This window comes from Thalassophryne amazonica, chromosome 4 (assembly GCF_902500255.1).
Source record: "Thalassophryne amazonica chromosome 4, fThaAma1.1, whole genome shotgun sequence".
In the NCBI taxonomy this organism is placed as follows: Eukaryota; Metazoa; Chordata; class Actinopteri; order Batrachoidiformes; family Batrachoididae; genus Thalassophryne; species Thalassophryne amazonica.
The window spans coordinates 67,510,461-67,531,247 of NC_047106.1; the positions used below are offsets into that span (position 1 = coordinate 67,510,461).

At 45.0% G+C, this 20,787-nt stretch overlaps 1 protein-coding gene across 12 annotated transcripts in view; it reads left to right on the plus strand.

The window, feature by feature from the left end:
- gramd1bb (GRAM domain containing 1Bb) overlaps positions 1-20,787 on the plus strand; it is a 429,520-nt gene that overhangs the window by 104,817 nt on the left and 303,916 nt on the right. The window contains exon 1 of one of the 12 annotated variants that reach the window (XM_034168029.1): positions 5,239-5,256. The exons of the other annotated variants lie outside the window; for them this stretch is intronic. The gene's annotated coding sequence lies outside the window, so the exon portion shown is untranslated. Of the gene's footprint in view, positions 1-5,238; positions 5,257-20,787 lie in introns of those variants that run through there. 12 annotated transcript variants of the gene reach the window in all.

Here is a 20,787-nt window from a genome sequence, read left to right on the forward strand (position 1 = left end):
CGGCCCTGAATTGGGCCAGATACTGGCCTCTCTCTCCTAGCCTGTAATTGGTTGACGGCCGAGACGCTGATGTCAGCCCGTGTCAGCCTCACGCTGCTGTGGCACGAGCGCTGGTCTCCTATTGGTTGTTTAGGAGAGGGAATTCCAGCGCTGCTTTCCTATTGGTCATTTTGGAGTGGGAAATCTCACATGGAGGCCGGTATCCGGCCCAGTTCATAGCCGGGCCGGTTGTTGGGTTGTCTACTGAACCACGCTCAGACAGCTTCCATAACCTTAACGAACACTTGGCAACTCAACGGTCTCATACCACCCTCTGCTGGACTCTTATGAGCATAACATCCAAGGACTCATATGTAGACATACAAACATAATATCTATGGTACTACAGCTCCTCCCCCTTATGTTAACAACTTATGCCTGTTAACATTTAAATATTACTTTTGTTAACTTATTTTTAATAACATTTTTAAAGTATGTTTGATTTAGTTACTGTGCACATTTTTTGAAGTATGTTGGATTTTGTAGTTACTACACAATTTGCACTCTCTTTATATGTTGGTTATTATGGGATGGTGGTGGGTTTTTTGCAAATCTTCAAACGCACTGTCAAAGAAATATTTTATTGATAGAAAGTGTGAGCTTAAACGGTATGCCTATGCTGTGGTTCATGTAGGCTTTGCGCAGATGGGGCGGGGTGGTGAGGCACAGGGGGGCTTCCAAGTCCATTTTACTTGGGGCTGCCAAATGCCTTGAAACAGCCCTGATCCCAAGACAAACCTTCTGTTGTGGACCTGAGCAAAATGGGAGCAGCACAAGAAAATGTCACTTCATGTGAAAATAACTAATTTAAAAACAGCATGATCATGTTCATTTAGAAAAAAAATACTTTTATTTTTACAGCATTATTCTGGCAACCAGAGCTACGGTTTATGTTTTTATCATAAAAACAATTTTTTTCTTTTTTTTTTTTAACAGTATGTATCAGATGGGCTGAGTCTGGTCTGCTTAGGTTTTCTTCCTGTAAAGATACTGATCATAAGAAGTGAGCCACTGTACCTCTGACTGCTTGTTTATGTTTTCTTTTTTTTTCTTACTTACTTATTTAATATGTTGAAAACCAGCGCATTAGAAAATTTTTAATCTGTTCTAATCAACTGACTCAGTCCAGACTGTCACAGTGTGTTCTGCAACTCTCGGAGTGAAAACTTTCAAATTGACATCATTGTCATGTGACTGCTATAAGTGCACATTGATCACATCATCACAGTTAAGACATGGAAGAGGCGAGAAAAAACTGACTGAGAATTCATTATTTTTTGCTTTCTATGATGTGTTGGGGGCATGAAATTAATTTATTTTACAGTGGGTGTTTAATAAACTGTAATTTTCCCCAGGCGCCGGACTGTGGCTGCCCACTGCTCCTAGTGGTTGGATTGTGTCTAACTGTAATTAGGATGTGTTAAATGCAGAGAACAAGTTTTGTTGTTTGTATGTATGTATGTATGTACAATGACAATAAAGGCTCTATTCTATTCTATTCTATTTAACAAAACATTTAATTTAGGGTGGACGTTCAACCAACTTTCTTCAAAAACAGTGGTGTGCTGATGTCAATCAGAGGCGGATCAGCTCGTGGATATGGTAGTTTATACATTTGGTTCTATGTGGCCTTTACATTAGATCAAATTGGTCCAAAATAGAACGACTTTATCCTTGACCATCACACAACTCTTCTCCCAGGTTTAATTCATATTGGCTCCAACCTGTTGTAATGTTGGCATTAAACAGGTTGTGACCTTTCCTTCAAACCAAGATCAAAGGTCATGTCACCAGATGAAGAAGAAGTCAGTCCTGTTCAGGCCTTGTGGCCCACCGTGCTGGGTCATATCACCAGACATCATAAACCTGATGATAGTCAACAACTCCCCCTGGGCAGGATGTCAGTCCAGGTTATGTCTCCAGCCAAGGTGGTACCTATTTCCAGATGAGTGGAGTGAGATGATGCAGATGAAGTGTTTTGTCCAAGGGCACAGACAGGCGGCCTGATGCAGCAGAGCATGACAGCATGCTGACATTGGTGAATGTAGCGTGGAAGACTGCAGTCAGTATTCAGAAGAGACATACGGCTGTTGTAAATCAGAGAAGAGGGTTGCAGTTTTTAAAAATGAAATAAAAAGCAGGGCTGGGGAAAAATTCAAAAGGTTTGCAGTGACCCGTCTAAGTTGTATGTGGATAGGAAACATTTCCAGTTACCTTGCTGTGGGGTCGTAATGTGTTCCTGAACACCTCCAGATGTGATTTGGCTAATTAGATCACAATCTGTTCTCAGTGCATGTTGGGTGCATAGACGGGTTTGACATGGGTAAAACTTGGATAAACAGAAGAAGAAAAGCCTTTACTGTTGCACCTACAGTGAAATTTGTCTTCTGCATTTAACAAGTACAAATTACAGCTAGGCCAGAGGCGGTTTTTCTAAGACTGCAAGGGAATCTCAGCTTTCCCTAAAATGTTAAAAATTAAATGGTCAAATGTGTACAGTTTGTTATCATTTCATTGACTACAAATGCGTTAGAACACGTTCATCTTGAAGACGAGTTCGTTCAGAATCGGCATCTTACCACAAATCGATTGACTCCATTTTGTTAACTTCTCATAAATCTTTTTTCTCATACGGTCTGTGGTCAATGCATTTTCCTGTAGAAGCCGAGTGTCTGTTCACTTCAACGGAGCTGCCTAGACACGTCTTTTCATTGCCACGAAACGCAACGTTTATTTATGCATTTTTAAATTTATGCTAAAGTGTTTTGCGTGTGCTATAAATCAGTCTGTTTTAAAGGAGCACAGAGAAGTAAAGTGGATTAGACTAGAGGTGGACGATACCGGGAATTTTGGTATTGATCCGATAGCAAGTAAATACAGGCCCAGTATCACCGATATTGATGCCGATACCGATACTTTTTCATATTTAAGCTTCATTATAAATTTATGCCAAAGTGTTTTGCGTGTGCTATAAGTCTGTCTGTTTTAAAGGTGCACAGAGAAGCACACTGGATTAGACATAATGTGAAAAGATCTAGGTGAGTTACTCTCTGCTTCGCTCTTCAGTAAGTGTTTAAAAGTCATTGCACGTTAATCAACATCCCAGTTCGCAATACAACATCAAATATTCATAATTATAACTCTATTTGGGCATATGTGGTAATAATTAGTTTTTTCTGATGTTTTTTATTCATGAAAATTAGTGACGGAGAAACCAAAGCATTTTGAACCACTGAATCAATATGAAGCAATGGTTCAGTGTTTTGAAGCTTTGATACAATTACAATACAATTACATATGGGGACATCTGCTGGCCAATTTTTTAAATAACATTTGTATGGAACAATGCCATCAAACAGTCGGACTCTGTTATGTATGTTTAGTAATAAAGGTTCTATGTGCTTCTTGAAATGTTTGATGATATTTTTGTTCAAAAACATTAATAATATTCTTGTAAAAGTTAGTCCCTTCGGCTGCTCCCTTGTTTTCACTCGGTGTCGCCACAGCAGATACAAGGTGGACCTGCGTGTTGATTCTGGCACAAGTTTTATGCCGGATGCACTTCCTGATGCAACTCCACATTACATGGAGACATGTGGCAGGGGTGGGGTTTGAACCGGGAACCTTCCACACTGAAACCAAGTGCAATAACCACTTGGTAATTGTGCCATCATAAAATACTGTATGTAATAGAGATAGAAATTGTGAAATCCTTGTGCAGCTTGGGACTGTTATGACCATTTTACATATTTGAATTTACATATAAATAAATTGACAAATTTTATGATGTAAGCCAACAATAAGCTTCCCCTCTTTGACAGGCCAGCAGCCGCCACAGTCAAATCACTTGGAGCAGTGGGCAGCCACAGTCCGACTCCTAGGGACCAACTCCACACGGAGAGATGCTGCCTTGGTGTAGGGCAGGGAAAGCAGATGGTGGGAGGAAACCAAAGTGCCCAGAGACACAGGGATAACATGCAAACTCTCCACAGAAACCACTTGGGCATGGGTGGAATCAGCTCCAGACTTTGTTGCTGGGAGGCAAGAATGCTAACCGCTGAGCCACTGTGCTGCCCGAAGGGAAACATCTGTGCACTCAATGGAAAACAGCTGTTTTGTGGCTCAGTAATTTTTTAGTTTGGTTTCTTTTATTTTCTGCTTTCTACACCTGACAGTGCACATGAACATGTAATGAAGTTTGAAATAATAATGAGGAAAATGTTTTGTGACTCACAGTTGTGTACAGCACAAAGGATTTTTGAGTGGCCTTTAACAGGCTGATTTTTTTTTTTTAACAACTGAAATTTCAGTCAGGAGAGAGAAATCATTCATGTGTAACTCACAAAGCACATTATACAGAGCCCACACAAAAATAAACTAGATTTTTGCACATAGTTTACGTCATGTTAGCTTATTTGTTAACGTTAGCCTTCTGGCTGTAGAATTTAGCTAAGTAGCCAGGAGCAAGCACACAACTTAATTTGATGTATTTGGCATTCAAGACATAAACAGTATAAATGCAGAGTATAACATAAGAAAGTCAAAAGATTTATTTACATTGTGGTAAAAAAAAAAAAAAAAAACTACCCTCAGATGAAAGTACAGTCCCTCCTCACTCAAACTAATGCACAGTGATGAAATATGTCTGAAATATTGATAGAACAAACTAGAAGCAGCTCTCGAGAAATTCAGTTTAGTGAAAGTGTATGGTTATCCCAAAAAAACCACGTCATCAAGCTAGTTACTAGGATTTTGCACATGCACAGACCGAATGCCGAACTTGTCTATTTACAGCTGTCCACTTGTGATAATCACTGATTCCACTCTGTTTAGCAAAAAAACACTTTAATGTCAGTTAATGGGGTAAAAATGAGCATGGATAAAGGGGGTAATTGTTTTGCAACATTGTTATTACTGTTCCCGGTCTCCCCTACTAAATGCGTGAGCGCTTTAACTAATGTACTGCAGGTGAAATTAATCACGGAGCATCTACATAATTTTGAGCAGGGCAGCGGGTACTCGGAGCTTAAAATGAGGGAGGCAATTTGTGGTGCTGAGTGTTCCGCTGTTTCTCCGCCCACGGCGGTAATGATTTGACTGACCCCCGGCTAAACACAGCATCTTCCTCAGGGACTCAGTGTGAGGGCGCCGTCTATAAAGTGGTGATCCCTTAGCTCTGGGTGCCGACCAACAACTTTATGAAAGTGAGAATTGAAGGTAAATGCAGAGCAAACACTCATAACACGCGTCACTACCGTGAACGTATCGGGGTTTTCATGTTACACTCGATGATATTTGTTTTGTTGTTTAACTGGGAAGTAAGAAGTCAGTACTGTGGAAACAGTCGAATCCTAAATTCTTTAACAGTTGTTTGATATGTGTGAACTGTGAAAGAAAACCTGTGATCTCGGCTAAATATACTTTTTGTGTTAATTATTTTCATTTAATTTTTGTTTTTAATTAAATTCATTTTCACTTTTTCATTAGGCAGTTGTCAAGATACATTTGTTTACAAATGTTTTTAAATCCCTCCTTGGTATAATATTAATAATAATAATACATTTAAAGCTACAGCATGTGGGATTTAGGTTTGTTTGACAGAAATGGATATAGCATTAATAACCATCTTTTATTTCCAGCACCAATAAATAGTCTGTCTCTTCCACATCTCCCATGTTTTCTCTCAGGCGTAGCAACAGCAAATCCACATGTTGATTTGGCAGAGGTTCTACGCCAAATGCCCTTCCTTTTAAACAGGTTATTTAAATGTTATGTAACATGGGAAACAGACAGGGGAGAGGTTTGAACCGGGAACCTTCCGCACAGGAAAGAAGCACACTTGACCACTTTTCCACCACCTCTGCCAGTATCAATAAATATAAGCTTTTGACGAAGCTTTGAATGAGCCTGTCATATCTACATGGCCCCTCATGGAGGCCAAACAAGCAATAAGCTTGGATGGTCTCACATGAAGCCAACCTGGAAGAAGAAAGAGTTGCAGTTCTTTGACTGGCAGCTTGAGGCTGGCTCCAAAAGCATGCAGGTTCGCATTCAAGCAGAAATTAAATGTTTATAGCCTGGTATTAAAAAAAAATGGTTTTAGTATCTAGACATAGTTTTTACCCCTCATGAGAACTGCATGGGGGATCTTTTATTCTAACTTCTGAGTTTATAACGTTTTAAGTCACAAAGGTATGTATAATTGGGAGCATGGTTGCTTTGAGTGAGATTTGAGCCGAGTTCCGCCTCTCATAATGTCGAGTGGAAACTACTGAGTGTTGTGTCATTTTGAGCATTTTATTACAAACATCTGGAATTATATTGCTTGTTGTCTGGTGAAATGAAGTAAAACACTTGTTGTTGCTACTGAATTGAACAAGATGTCAATAGTTGGATTCCCACCAGGATTTCTTTACAGCATAGGGGAGAACTTGGTGTGGCATTGCGGCACTGCAGGCACATACTGTACATCTCCCCCTGGAAAGGTTTGAAATTTATAACCATCTGAAACACTATTTCCTGCATTTTGAGGGCCAGATTTTGTGAAATAAAGCCCAAGATTTTTTACGTCCGCCAAGGACGGAATAAAATCAACATTTATTTATTTATTTGACTGTCTGTTAGCAAGATTACATCAAAACTACTACACAGATTTTGACAAACTTTTCACCACAGATAGCTATTAGATCAAGTAAGGCGCCATTAAATGTTGGAGGTGATCTGGATTATGGATCAAGATTTCCCTTTATATAGTGCAGCAGACAACTGAAACAATCATGCAAATGGTGATACAAGCACCAAAGTTGGCACAAATACTCCTTAGACAGTACTCTTTTGAAAAAACTGACAGGCCACTTGAATTTTCAATAGGCCGCCAGCTAGGAGTCAACTGAAGAATTCCACAGGGGTCAAAATTAAAAATGCTCAAATCATTTTGAAAACTACACCACATTATTTGTCTGATTGCAAAGATTCCAAAAAGGTATAGTTTGGACTATCTATGACTGAATGCTATGAGTTATGGAGTAACTCCAATTTCGTTGCTCCAATTTTAGTAAAAAAATGGTGCAAATTGTTGAATGAGCTACTTAGATTAATAAATAGAATAGTTTTGATTGTGTTGAATGCATGGTCTCTAAAGTAAAGGTCAAATAATGTTGGCGTCCATTGAATTCTATGACGTAACATATGTTACCCCGTAACGTGATAACTAAGCATGACACATGGTGCCAACTATTCCTTTTTGAAACCCTATTAACTCAACCAATAATTTGCATCACCTTTGAACAAAATTGGAGCAACTCTAACTTTTGACCCCTGTCCAAACTGAAACTGAACTTTTCAGGTAAAGGTTGCTTAGTCTCACAGGTGAGACTCACAGGTGAGACTAAGCAACCTTTACACAAAAGGCTATACCAGCACTGCAGAGAGGGCGCAAATGGACCTCAGTCTGCAGTTCATCTCCACCTGAAAGACACTAACCACACGTTTGAGGACAAGGAAGTTAAAATCTTAGCCAGAGAGAAGAAATGGTTTGAGAGAGGTGTCAAGGAAGCATTCTATGTGAAACAGTTGAAACCCAGTCTTAACTGGGGAGGGGGTCTGAGACACGCTTTGTCCCCTGTTTACAATGGGGTACTCAAGTCAAAGCAGTTTCAGTCTTTTGTTCATGGTAATGAGTCATTCACGTCATCAGTAGAGTCTTCAAGGGAGCCATCTCGAGAGGCTTCCGTCCCATCATTAGGAGGGACAGCTGCCCTGTCATTAGGAGGGTGCTAACTAGAGCACAATAGGTGCTAATTAGAGCTATTGTTTAGTCACTAGCCTATAGCAGTCAGCCTGTCGGTAGAGGGGTCTGGTTAGGTTTAAAAAACTCCAGCTTTTGTTGGCGTCCATTTATTCTTCTCTACAAGAGTCAAGACAGAAGTCAGACTACCAGAGCAAGAATTTTAGCTGAGGAAGCTTCTGCGATTTGAAGCGAAACGTCCTCGCGTCAAGCAACCCAGTCCAGTCGAAGATTCAAGCTTCTCTACTATGGAAACCATCTGGACAACTGAGAGCCTACACAGAAAAATAAAAATGGATAAAAATATTTACAAATATGAAAGGTTCACTCAGCTCGACAGTGATTGATTCAACATCCTGCAGATAAACACTAAGCTAACATTGGTTGATTAAAATATCAGTGCTCCACGAATGTCACGCTTTATTTTCAGATTACTCTCACTTCAGACAAATTTGCAGAAGCTCCGATGCTCAAACTGGGTGTGTGTACATATCCAAAAATGAAGAATTTCGGACCGAATGTGTCTGCTTGATCACATCGGCTGCTATCTCTCTGCCTAACCGACTGATGTGGCTCTATGGCATGGCGAGCCCTTTCAGCTTTGTCGAGCCTCACTGACGAACAGTCGCCGAAAAAAGCTCATCCCGGCAGGGTGCTATCATCACTTGTTCATCTGCTTTCTGCTCACTAATCTTGTGGGTATGACTTGCAGACAGTGTTTTCTTTTTAATTATTGTTTATTTGTTTTTTAGAACACACAATGCTTCACAAACACGGTGACTGCGAGACTTGTTCAACCTCCAGCGGAAATGGACATGCTGAATTACAGAGCAAGAGGGATAATTAGCAGTAAAATACTTCAGTGGCCAGTAATTATCGCATGTGCACGGATAGACTTACAATCATGAATACTTTGTGTTGCTAACAGAAAACCACGTTAATAACGTGCAACATGTCCTTTAAAAAAGTAAGGAAAAAAAAAACAGAAAAGCCCCCTATGCAGGTTGAGTTCCTTTATTATACAGTATCCTCCTCCACTGAGATAAATTATTAACTTTCTAGTCAAACATAAAACATATTGTTGAGAATATCTAATGTGCTTCAACAAAGCAACAATACTCTCTCCCTGTAACTTAAGTTTTTGATTGTCACTGTGACCAGTTTTCTCTGAATACTTTGACGCTGAATACATCTCAGTCTCACTGCTTCCAACTTTCTCTTTCCACTCAGCTGTTTGTGAACCAGGCCTGGGAAAATGCCCCTTAACCACACAGGAAATGATGTCTGGTGAATAGAACTTGCTGCGTCTTGGAGTTGTCTTTGTGATTGGAATGTAAAGGGTGTCATCAAGACTTTGATTCTTCCAGTTGATTACACATATATTTTGAGATACTGTATGTTCATTTCTAAATCTTTATTTTGGTGACCTTGGTTGTGGCCCCATGCATTCTTTGTCAAAGCGAAGACCCTTCCTTAGAAATAATTGGAATATTCCCCTCGGCCTATGATAAATCAAAGCTTTTCAGTTTATTCACTCATTCAAAATACATAGTTCAGTTCAGAGAGCAGACAAACTGTGGTTTCAGTGGGAATGTACAGCCCTACAAAATATTTTTCCCCATCTGAGTTTTGTGGTTTGAGAAGGCGGATATGTGTTTACCTGACCTATATTGAAATGACTATTTAGGTTACAGAGATTACTTTCAGTTCTTTCAAAATTGAAACTAGTCAATGTAGGTTTTGTGAGTTGTGCTTTTTCCAAAGCACATTGTGTGATTAAACCAAGTCAAGCACATTCTGACAGCATGCACCGGTGTTGTGTCGTGTCTTGCCTTATCCAGAACACCATTGTCCTCAGGGCTGGATCCAGAGTGAAAATCTGCATTTTTGCCCAGTGATAAAATAAAAATTGTACGCGTCTTGTTATTCAATAATCTTCTTTCTTTTATTCGTGTGCAACATACACTGTCACACTTCTTTGAATATATTTATTATACTTCATGGACCATAGTGAACACTTCTTATTTGTATAAATATGATGTCCTAAAAAACAACACTATAACAAAAAATTGACATGGTGGATCCTTGATCTCTGGACATAAATAAGAATAAACAAAATCTGTAGTTTTTGTCAACAGCATTTCCTTTCAGACATTATTGGCATGAATGTCTTTCCATATATCTCTCTTGCAGAGCAAGAGCAGAGCAGCTCTTGCAGCTGCTGTGCTGCACGTCAGGATGTAATTTGTAAAGAAATACAGCACGTCTCATTTTTGGAGGAAAAAACTTTTTAGTCGATTATAGTTTCTTGTCTGTATTACAACGTTTGTAAGAGGTGTCATTTTATTTAAAGCTGCAATTCATTTTGAAGTTATTAATTCCGACAGGTGTTGTGTGGGCCGCTGAAGAGGAGGTACTGCTGGCCCACCACCACCAGATGGCGCCCTGCTTGGAGTGCGGGCTCCAAGCACGAGAGGGCTTCGGAGCCGCTGGAGGTGACAGCTGTCATCAATCAACACCAGCTGTCACCCATCACCACCACTATAAAGACCGGACTGCAACTCCACCTCCTCGCCGAGAAATCGTCTACCATAGAGGTAATTTTCTCTGCTGACTTAAACTTTGAGTATTAGTCTGATCTCTTTTTGCAGCCGTTTTCCTGTGGTGTGCCTTATCTGCGGAGTTGGCGTTTGGTGTGGACTGCGACGGCTTCGCCTCACACCCCACTCAGATAAGTGGTTAATTCAGGAGCTGCACGAGTGTGTGATTGGAGGTGGAGGTTCTCCCTCCTTAACTGAACACTGACTGTGGGATTACTGAGTGTGCGGACTCACACTCATCCAGAACTGTTTCTGTTTTCTGCCAGCAGTACCGGGTCTGACTGCTGAAGACAGTGGCCACCTGGGGCGCAGGGCTTGGCGGCTCCGGTGTTCTTCAGGTCCGTTGGTGGTGAGGCTTGTGTGGGTTCCGGCTTCTCTCTCACCAGACGTCTCCTATCTTCGAGCCTGCCACACGTCACCTTTTGTTGGATTGATATAACACATATTTGTATCTGTCTGTATCACGTTGTACACCTTCACAACATTAAATTGTTACTTTTTGGCTATTCCATTGTCCCTTCATTAACGCCCCCTGTTGTGGGTCCGTGTCACGACACTTCCCCAGCAGGATTTCTCGGCCAGCGTCATGGATCCCGAGGGGCGTCAACTCGAGCCTGAACGGCCAATGGAAGAGCAAGGTGCACAGGCACCAGCAGGAGGCGTGTTAGGGGAGCTGCAGCAAATACTGACCGCTTTCACTGCTCAGTTGGATCTGGTCACCGAGCAGAACGTTATCCTCAATCGGAGGATGGAGGCTCTCACCGCCAGGGTGGAGGCGCACGATCAAGGCGCTGCTGCAGCACCTCCTCCTGCTGATCCTTTGTCAGACACAAACGTTCCACTGGTCGTTCAACGACCCCCCTCCACCATCCCCTGAAGCATACATAAGCCCTCCGGAGCCGTACGGAGGTTGTGTTGAGACGTGCGCGGACTTCCTGATGCAGTGCTCGCTCGTCTTTGCACAGCGTCCCGTCATGTACGCATCAGACGCTAGCCGGGTGGCTTATGTCATCAATTTGCTTCGAGGAGAGGCACGCGCCTGGGCTACGGCGCTCTGGGAGCAGAACTCACGGCTCCTAACGTCATACGCTGGGTTTGTAAGGGAGTTCAAACAGGTTTTTGATCATCCCAACAGAGGCAAGACTGCTTCGAGCATGCTACTGTCAATGCGACAGAGGCGCCGGAGTGCAGCCGAGTATGCAGTCGACTTCCGCATCGCGGCTGCGAGGTCCGGCTGGAATACCGTTGCACTCCGCGCCGCCTTCATAAACGGACTGTCTCCGGTCCTGAAGGAGCACCTGCTGGCTAAGGAGGAACCGCGGGATTTTGACGGGCTTGTCGACCTGGTTATACGCTTAGACAACCGGTTAAAGGAACACCGTCGGGAGCAGGGCGGGGGGCATGACCGGGCACGGGCCGTCCCTCTTCCTTCCGGGTCCGAAAGGATGCCGTCGTCCCCACACTCCACAGCCAGAGGGCCCCGTGTGGCTACAGCTCCCCCTGCTGACGAAGCTATGGACACGAGCAGGGCCAAAATAAAATCAAAGGACAGACAAGGGAGGCAGGCCCGCGGGGAGTGTTTTTTCTGTGGGTCTAACAGTCATATACAGAGGAACTGTCCCAAACGGTCAAACTACAACGCCCGTCCTTAGAAACTGGGCTAAGGGTGGGCCATAACACGCACGCGGGGGAACCCCGAAAATCAGCACGAATCCCAGTCACAATCCTTTGTGAGGATTTAACCCTTCACGCCCCAGCACTTATAGACACGGGGTCAGAAGGGAATCTGCTGGACAGCAGATGGGCAAAGGAAGTAGGGCTCCCTCTGGTGGCTCTGCCTTCCCCTGTGAAGGTACGAGCACTAGATGGCACTCTTCTTCCATTAATCACACACCAGACACAGCGAGTGACTTTGGTGGTGTCTGGGAATCACAGGGAGGAGATAGTGTTTTTTGTAACACCTTCTACCTCCCGAGTGATTTTGGGTTTTCCATGGGTGTTGAAACACAATCCCCGGATTGATTGGCCGTCTGGGGTTGTGATGCAGTGGAGCGAAACCTGCCACCGGGAGTGTTTAGGATCCTCGGTTCCACCCGGTGAGATAGCTAAGGAGGAGGTCAAAGTCCCGCCCAATCTGACGGCGGTGCCATGTGAGTACCACGATCTTGCTGACGTCTTCAGCAAAGATCTGGCACTCGCCCTTCCCCCGCACCGACCGTACGATTGTGCCATCGATTTGATTCCGGGCGCTGAGTACCCGTCCAGCAGGCTGTACAATCTCTCACGTCCGGAACACGAATCAATGGAGACCTACATCCGGGACTCGTTAGCTGCCGGGTTGATCCGGAACTCCACCTCCCCGATGGGTGCTGGTTTCTTTTTTGTGGGTAAAAAGGACGGCGGACTCCGTCCATGCATCGATTACAGAGGGCTGAATGACATTACGGTTCGCAACCGGTACCCGTTACCTCTGTTGGATTCGGTGTTCACGCCCCTGCATGGAGCCCAAATATTTACCAAACTTGATCTTAGGAATGCGTACCACCTGGTTCGGATCCGGAAGGGAGACGAATGGAAGACGGCATTTAACACCCCCCTTAGGTCACTTTGAGTACCTGGTCATGTCGTTCGGCCTCACAAACGCCCCCGCGACGTTCCAGGCTTTGGTTAATGACGTCTTGCGGGACTTCCTGCACCGGTTTGTCTTCGTGTATCTAGACGACATCCTCATCTTTTCTCCGGATCCTGAGACTCATGTCAAGCATGTACGTCATGTCCTACAGCGGTTGTTGGAGAACCGGCTGTTTGTGAAGGGCGAGAAGTGCGAGTTCCACCGCACTTCTTTGTCCTTCCTGGGGTTCATAATCTCCTTCAACTCCGTCGCCCCTGATCCGGCCAAGGTTGCGGCGGTGAGAGACTGGCCCCACCCAACAAGCCGTAGGAAACTGCAACAGTTCCTCGGCTTTGCAAATTTCTACAGGAGGTTCATTAAGGGCTACAGTCAGGTAGTTAGCCCCCTGACAGCCCTGACCTCCACTAAAGTCCCCTTCACCTGGTCGGATCGGTGCGAAGCCGCGTTTAGGGAGTTGAAACGCCGGTTCTCGACTGCGCCAGTTCTGGTGCAGCCCGATCCTACTCGCCAGTTCACAGTGGAAGTGGATGCCTCTGACTCAGGGATAGGAGCCGTGCTGTCCCAGAGCGGGGAGTCCGATAAGGTCCTCCACCCTTGTGCCTATTTTTCCCGCAGGTTGACCCCGGCTGAGAGGAATTATGACGTCGGCAATCGGGAACTCTTGGCGGTGAAGGAGGCTCTTGAAGAGTGGAGACACCTGTTGGAGGGAGCGGCGGTGCCCTTCACGGTTTTCACGGACCATCGGAACCTGGAGTACATCCGGACCGCCAAGCGGTTGAACCCCAGGCAAGCCCGCAGGTCACTGTTCTTCAGGCGCTTTGACGTCCAGATTACGTACCGCCCCAGGACCAAGAACCAACGGTCGGATGCACTGTCCCGGGTGCATGAAGAGGAAGTCAGGGCCGAGCTGTCAGACCCTCCAGAAACCATCATCCCCAAGTCCACTGTCGTGGCCACCCTCACCTGGGACGTGGAGAAGACCGTCCGGGAGGCCCTGGCACGGAACCCGGACCCGGGGACCAGCCCGAAGAACAAGCTGTACGTCCCACCAGAGGCCAGAGCTGCGGTTTTGGACTTCTGCCATGGGTCCAAACTCTCCTGTCATCCTGGAGTGCGTAGGACCATGGCAGTAGTCCAGCAACGCTTCTGGTGGGCGTCTATGGAAGCCGACGTCCGGGACTACGTCCAGGCCTGCACCACCTGCGCCAGGGGCAAAGCAGACCTCAGGACTCCTCCGACCCCTACCGGTGCCTCATCGTTCTGCCCTGTTGAAGGCCCGGACGAGGGCCAAGGCCCATGCAGACCGCCGGCGTTCCCCGGCCCCTGCATACCAGCCTGGGCAGGAGGTATGGTTATCAACGAAGGACATCCCCCTTCAAGTGGAATCACACAAGCTGAAGGACAGATATATCGGACCCTTTCACATCACCAAGGTCCTCAGCCCGGCCGCAGTGAAGCTATGGCTGCCAGCTTCAGTGCAGATCCATCCTGTTTTCCACGTGTCCCGGATCAAACCATACCACACCTCACCGCTCTGCACCCCTGGACCTGCACCACCTCCTGCCCGGATCATCGACAGGGAGCCAGCGTGGACCGTGCGTCGGCTTCTGGACGTCCGTCGCAAGGGTCGGGGCTTCCAGTATCTGGTGGACTGGGAGGGGTATGGTCCCGAGGAACACTCCTGGGTGAAAAGGAGCTTCATCCTGGACCCGGCCCTCCTGGCCGACTTCTACACCCGGCACCCGGATAAACCTGGTCGGGCGCCAGGAGGCGCCCGTTGAGGGGGGGGTCCTGTTGTGTGGGCCGCTGAAGAGGAGGTACTGCTGGCCCACCACCACCAGATGGCGCCCTGCTTGGAGTGCGGGCTCCAAGCATGAGAGGGCGTCGGAGCCGCTGGAGGTAACAGCTGTCATCAATCAACACCAGCTGTCACCCATCACCACCACTATAAAGACCGGACTGCAACTCCACCTCCTCGCCGAGAAATCGTCTACCATACAGGTAATTTTCTCTGCTGACTTAAACTTTGAGTATTAGTCTGATCTCTTTTTGCAGCCGTTTTCCTGTGGTGTGCCTTATCTGCGGAGTTGGCGTTTGGTGTGGACTGTGACGGCTTCGCCTCACACCCTACTCAGATAAGTGGTTAATTCAGGAGCTGCACGAGTGTGTGATTGGAGGTGGAGGTTCTCCCTCCTTAACTGAACACAGACTGTGGGATTACTGAGTGTGCGGACTCACACTCATCCAGAACTGTTTCTGTTTTCTGCCAGCAGTACCGGGTCTGACTGCTGAAGACAGTGGCCACCTGGGGCGCAGGGCTTGGCGGCTCCGGTGTTCTTCAGGTCCGTTGGTGGTGAGGCTTGTGTGGGTTCCGGCTTCTCTCTCACCGGACGTCTCCTATCTTCGAGCCTGCCACACGTCACCTTTTGTTGGATTGATATAACACATATTTGTATCTGTCTGTATCACGTTGTGCACCTTCACAACATTAAATTGTTACTTTTTGGCTATTCCATTGTCCCTTCATTAACGCCCCCTGTTGTGGGTCCGTGTCACGACACTTCCCCAACAACAGGACTCTCTCGGCAGAGAGCCGCGCAGCGTTTGGAGCTGTGCCAACGGAACGGAGGACGATTCTCGTTTCTTGACTGCAACAAGACAACAGTCCCAGTTAGTGACTTTAATCCACACAAAAGTGACTCACTGTATTTTAATGGCTTTGAGAGGGGTTAAGAAGCGGACTTGCTGTTTCTTAAGAGCAGCAAATCAAAGAGCCAACAAGCTAGTGGATCGAAGCATTGCTTTAATGGTTCATGCCTCAAAGTGGAGTCGCGCTGCAGAAACCCTGAATATCTGACTTTAGTTGTACGTCCGTATGACTCTGAAACTCTGAAATCTGTATAATTTACGGACAATCTGTATAGGTTGACATGTATGGTCGGAAAACCACCGAAAATGTAATTTCAGTCATCATAGAATGCCTTTCAAAAACACTATTGTCTGCAAACTATTTATAAACCACTCACCGTTTCTTGCTGAAATAAGCACCCAATTTTCCTTGCACAACTTTTTTTTCCTGGATGCCATGATCATCTACTCGACTGGACTGATGCTATGTTTGTTTGATCCGGTTTTCATGTGTACACCTGCGTGGTGCATTGTGGGATCAAATCAAAAGCTGTGTTCATCGCGGGGACACGTTCGGCACTATTCAAGATTATTCGAGGGGTTTTTTTTGTACCGATGACGAACAATGCGTAAAAAAAATCTGACCGATGCAACTGCATCGGTCCAAACCGGTCTGGATCCGGGCCTGGTCCTGGATGTCATCCACCCAGACAGACACTCAGTCCATCCCCAGCTCTCGAATGTAAGCATCTATTTGCTGCATTCAGTTGAAGCATGGTTGTCCTCTTGGCCTTCTACAGCCACTGGGGTCCCAACACTCAGGTGCCTATATGCTGTGCCAGGCATCGACACATGTGCCATATGGCCAAGATGTTGAAGCTCACGCTTGGTCCCTAAATAACCACTTCTTTGACACAAACTCATTCCAGTGATACCCAAGGTAGCATCCAGTTCTCACAACCATACAGTCAGACGTGAAGCACCTGAAATACTTGGACCTTTGTTCTTGTGCAAAGATGTCAGCATCACCAGACACCTTTGTCCAGCCACCTCATAGCTTCAGTCATGACTTCAACAGTCAAGAGTTTGTTCAAAAACTCAAAACTCAGTTCAATGCTTTCCCCATGTGCAGATACACTTCTGAAGGCCAAGTCCATGAAGTCATTAAAAAGTTGGGATCAGATACTCTGATTCCTCACTCAGCTTTTCAAGGGCTGCATTCAGGATGTCCAGTGATTCACCACAGACTACAGCATTATCCATGAACTCAAGGACTGTAAACCTTTCCTCACCAACAAAATCTCCTAAATCGCTGTCTTCCACAACCCTCCCCAAATTTTAGTCTGTGCAAAAATGAACAGTGAAGGAGTGATGGGCCTTTCAGATTGAAGGCATCAGCCGCAGCAGTTAACACAAGTCAGTGACGTCGGATGCGTTGCATTGGATGCAGCGGGGGGGATTTCTACGTTACACTCTCACTTTTTCCAGAAAAACAGCATCAGAACAAGTCTCCCATCATTCTGCTGGGAGAAGCTTTTTTTCAGCTACTTTTCGGAGTGACGCCGAGCCGAGAGAGGACTGATGACGTGGTGGGTTATCGATCAAACCACAACAGCGTGCAGAGCTGCACAGATGAGCCGGAGTTCAGGCCTGATTCCGGGGTAGAGGAAGACACTGAGCCATGGTGGTGGAGCAGATCGACTAAATCCAAAATTTAATACTCGGCCTTTTAGCACAGTTGAGCTGAGTGAGCGCTTTAATTTAAATAAAGCTACGGGGGTTTTTTTTGTTATGTCTGAGACCACAAAAAGCTCATCTTTAACTTAGAATTTTTTTTTAGCTTTTTTTTTTTTATCTGTTTAATGTTTCTTTTATATTTTAATAATAAAAATAGTAGTTGTACGCACATCCAATCCTAACTAGGCCAGGTGCAGGACAATCAAGAACAGCAGACCAAAAAAAGAAAGAAAAATCGCACACCGGTAAAGCTCCCAAAATCTTTAATTGACCAAAGCAACGTTTCGACCTTGAGGTCTTCTTCAGGCAACTATAGTTGCCTGAAGAAGGTCTTGGGGTCGAATTAAAGACCTCAGATCTTTAATTGACCTCGGGGTCAATTAAAGAGTTTGGGAGCTTTACGGATTTTCTTTCTTTTTTTGTCTTTATATTTTAAGAAAAATCCATCCATCCATCCATTTTCTTCCGCTTTATCCGGAGTCGGGTCGCGGGGGCAGCAGCTCAAGCAAAGCCACCCAGACCTCCCGATCTACACACACCTCCCCCAGCTCCTCCGGGGGAACCCCAAGGCGTTCCCAAGCCAGCTGAGAGATGTAATCTTTCCAGCGTGTCCTGGGTCTTCCCCAGGGCCTCCTCCCAATGGGACGTGCCTCCAGCGAGGCGTCCAGGGGGCATCCGGAAAAGATGCCCGAGCCACCTCAACTGACTCCTTTTGATGTGGAGGAGCAGCGGCTCGACTCCGAGCTCCTCCCAAGTGACCGAGCTCCTCACCCTATCTCTAAGGGAGCGCCCAGCCACCCTGCGGAGGAAACTCATCTCAGCCGCTTGTACCCGCGAGCTCGTTCTTTCGGTCATGAGCCAAATCTCATGACCATAGGTGAGGATCGGAACGTAGATCGATCAGTAAATCGAGACCTTTGCCCCCCTACTCAGCTCTCTCTTCACCACGACGGTCCGATACAGCGACCGCATCACTGCAGACGCTGCACTGATCCGTCTATCAATCTCACGCTCCATCCATCCCTCACTCGTGAACAAGACCCCGAGATACTTAAACTCCTCCACTTGAGGCAAGGACACGCCACTGACCTGAAGAGGGCAAAGCACCTTTTTCCGGTCAAGAACCATGGCCTCGGATTTGGAGGTGCTGATTTTCATCCCGAACGCCTCACACTCGGCTGCAAACCTCCCCAGTGCACGCTGAAGGTCCTGATTTGACAAAGCCAACAGAACCACATCGTCCGCAAACAGCAGAGACGAGATTCTGTGGTTCCCAAACCAGACCCCCTCTACACCCTGGCTGCGCCTAGAAATTCTGTCCATAAAAATAATGAACAGAACCGGTGACAAAGGGCAGCAACAAATATATATATATATATATATATATATATATATATATATATATATATATATATATATATATATATATATATATATATATAATTTGTTGAAAAATATATATATATATATTTGTTGAAAAATTTTTTAATTTGGCCAACAATCAGGAACATTTGCTGTGCAGGAAACCTAAATTCAGAGGCATTTCAAAAACGTCCCGATGAACTGAACACCATGAAGTCCAGCCAGAAGCAAACATCTCTGCTCTTCAACAACTCCACCAGAGGTCAAAGCTGCAGAAGAGACCATAATCTGGTTAAATGTCCTGAGAATCCAGCAAACCAACACCTGCTTCTACACTTGTAAATAAAACAAAGGCTCTTTAAACAGAAACTATTTTATTATTTTTTAAAAAGCTGTTTCATTTTATATTTTAACATTAAATGAATGGATCATTAAACATGTCCATGAAGTCAAAAGACATTTTGCACAGGTAGAAGCCCTGCCCATATTGTGCACAATTTTAAAACATTCACAATCACTAGTCAAATTGATGTTTTAGAAGTTACTCTGTCCTGATCACATCATTAAAGGCAATCACATATTTTAATTTAATTAATTAAATAATTATTTCATTATGAGGTTTATGTCACATAATTTACAATCACACTCCAGTCATTGTTAAATCATCTCCTGTTGCATTTATATTAAACATTTGTATTTTACAGTGTCTGTTTTTCTTCAGAAAACTTGTGTATAAATGAGCAGTTCTGTGTCGTGTTTCTGCAACTGATCTGTATGTAAATGTTTTTACAGATCAGTGGTTTCTGCACTGCAGTCTTCCGTGTTTTGGCCTGATGCTTTGTTTCTATCGAACAGCACGAAGCTACGTCACAGCACACAGTGACGAAAATTGGATTGGGTTGAACTTTGACCACGTTAGCACCACGACAACCGGCAATGCGTGCTCCCGGCGAAGCGTCACTTTAGCTCGGCTTTTGATGCGACTCCAGACATCACATAAAAAACGCAAAGCGTCTCATTGAAAATAATGCTTTTTACACCGATTTGCGACGCTTCTAACGCCGTCAATGCTTCCGATGTGAAAGGTCCATGAGAACCAGTGATGCCTTTTTGGAAATTCTCAGAAGACCAGTTTTTTTCCCCATCTGTGGTTACATTTTTATTATGATTTATTTATTCATTCTTGTTTTCTGGAGTCATCTGGGTAGGATTTCAGGTATGTATTTTCTGGAACAATGTATTGTTTGGAAAATGGAATGAAAACTTCACCAATGAGATGCCATAGTGAATATTCACATGCACCCCTACGGACAATTTAAAATTTACAGTCCACCTAACCTGCATATCTCTCGATGTGGGAGAAAACTGGAGCACTCAGAGGGAACCCACGCAAACACGAGGAGAACATGCAAACTTCACGCAGAAAGACCACAGGTGGGAATCAATCCCATGACCTTCTTGCTGTGACCAACATTGCTAACCACTAAAGCTGCCTTTATATCAATCAATCAATCAATTTTTTTATATAGCGCCAAATCACAACAAACAGTTGCCCCAAGGCGCTTCATATTGCAAGGAAAAACTGGGAAGGAAAAACTCCCTTTTAACAGGAAGAAACCTCCAGCAGAACCAGGCTCAGGGAGGGGCAGTCTTCTGCTGGGACTGGTTGGGGCTGAGGGAGAGAACCAGGAAAAAGACATGCTGTGGAGGGGAGCAGAGATCGATCACTAATGATTAAATGCAGAGTGGTGCATACAGAGCAAAAAGAGAAAGAAACACTCAGTGCATCATGGGAACCCCCCAGCAGTCTAAGTCTATAGCAGCATAACTAAGGGATGGTTCAGGGTCACCTGATCCAGCCCTAACTATAAGCTTTAGCAAAAAGGAAAGTTTTAAGCCTAATCTTAAAAGTAGAGAGGGTGTCTGTCTCCCTGATCCGAATTGGGAGCTGGTTCCAGAGGAGAGGAGCCTGAAAGCTGAAGGCTCTGCCTCCCATTCTACTC